Source organism: Otolemur garnettii, unplaced genomic scaffold (genome assembly GCF_000181295.1).
Source record: "Otolemur garnettii isolate 467f Iridium unplaced genomic scaffold, OtoGar3 scaffold00043, whole genome shotgun sequence".
NCBI classification, from domain to species: domain Eukaryota; kingdom Metazoa; phylum Chordata; class Mammalia; order Primates; family Galagidae; genus Otolemur; species Otolemur garnettii.
The window spans coordinates 7737874-7739841 of NW_003852438.1; positions in this window are offsets into that span (position 1 = coordinate 7737874).

The following is a 1968-nucleotide window of genomic DNA, read 5'->3' on the forward strand; positions in this document are numbered from 1 at the left end:
AAAAAAAAAAAAAAAGCCTCAGCACCCATAGGTCAGTGGTTAGGGCACTGGCCATATATGGGGCTGGTGGGTTTGAACCTGGCCCAGGCCTGCTAAACAACAATGACAACTACAACAAAAAAATAGCCAGGTGTTGTGGTGGGCACCTGTAGTCCCAGCTACTTGGGAGGCTGAGGAAGAGAATCACTTCTCAAGCCCAAGAGTCTGAGGTTGCTGTGAGCTGTGATGTAACAGCAGTCTACTGAGTGCAATAAAGTGAGATCTGTCTCAAAAAAAAAAAGAAAAAGAAAAATTAATTAAGTTCCATGGTGATCACCTATAGTCCCAGTTACTCAGAAGGCTGAAGCAAATGGAGTGTTTGAGCCCAGTAGTTTGAGGTTGCAGTGAGCTAAGATGATACTACTGCATTCTACCTAGGGCAATAGAGTGAGATTCTATCTTTAAAAAAGAAGTTCTTTGTGTCTATTCCTGGTGTAGAGCTGTGTATGAATGTCTGTTAAGTCTAATTGCTTAATAATGTTTTTCAAATCTTTTCTTTCCTTGTTGATTTTCTGTCCGAGATGTTCTATTCATTATTAAAAGTGATGTATTGAATTTGTGTCTTTAAATATATATATATATATACATACATATATATATATATATATATTTGCAGTTTTTGGCCGGGGCTGGGTTTGAACCCGCCACCTCCAGCATATGGGACCAGCACTCTACCCTTTTGAGCCATAGGTGCCACCCTAAATATTTTTTATCTTATATTAGTGTAGACACTTCAGATCTCTTTCCTTACTGTTTGTATTGTGTAACTTTATTTTTGGTGAGACAGAGTCTCACTCAAATGATTCTCTTGCCTCAGCCTCCCGAGTAGCTGGTACTACAGGTGCCAACTCATGGTAGATTGCTGAGGCATTATAGCTCACAACAACCTCAAATTCTTGTGCTTAAGTGATTATCCTGCCTCAGCCTCATCTAGCACATGCTTGGCTATTTTTAGAGACAGGGGTCTCATTCATGCTCAGGCTGGTCTTGAACCTGTGAGTTCAGGCAATCCACCTGCCTCGGCCTCCCAGAGTATAAGAATTACAGGTGTGAGCCACCGGTTCTGGTCTTATATATCTTTTTTCATCCTTTACATGTCAGTCTATAAGTGTCTTTGAATCTATGGTGAGTCTCTTACAGATCATATTATTGGTTTTTTTTTTTCCAATTTTGGCCAGGGCCAGGCTTGAACCTGCCACCCCTGGTATATGGGGCCGGCGCCCTACTCCTGAGCCACAGGCGCTGCCCAGATCATGTCATTGTTTTCATTTTTCTTTTTTTTCAATTGGGTTAATAACAGGGTACTCATGATTAGGTTACATTATTTGCATTTCTAAGGTAAAGCCCAATGTCTGAGTTGTAGTTGAGTCCTTCAGCCAGGAAATGTGCCATATACCCCTACATTATACCCAATCGGTGGGAACTAATCAGCCTTGCCACCCCTTCCCCCCTCTTGAATTTAATTGTGTTTTTCTCTCATGTGGGCCTATAGTTGTTGGTCTGCTACTTTCAGAGTAGTACTGAGTATATGAGATGCTTGCTTTTCCATTCTTTTTTTTAAATATGGAACTCAAGGATTACAGGTGTGAGCCACTATGCCCAGCACTAACTCAATTTTAATAGTATATAAAAACTTTACTCCTTTTCAGCTTTATTTCCTCCTCCCTCCTTTGTACAATATTCATACAAATTACCATGTTGCTACATTATATGCCCATCAATATAGATTTATTATTGTTTTAATTGTCTTTTAAATAGGAGAAAAAGAGAGATACAAAAAAAAGTTACATTTATACTGTCTTTATATTTACCTTATGTTGTCACTTTAATTGATGCTCTTTATTTTTCATGTGAATTAGACACTACTATTTAGTGTCCTTTTATTTCCTCCTGAAGGACTCCTATTAGTATTTCTTTTTTTTTTTTTTT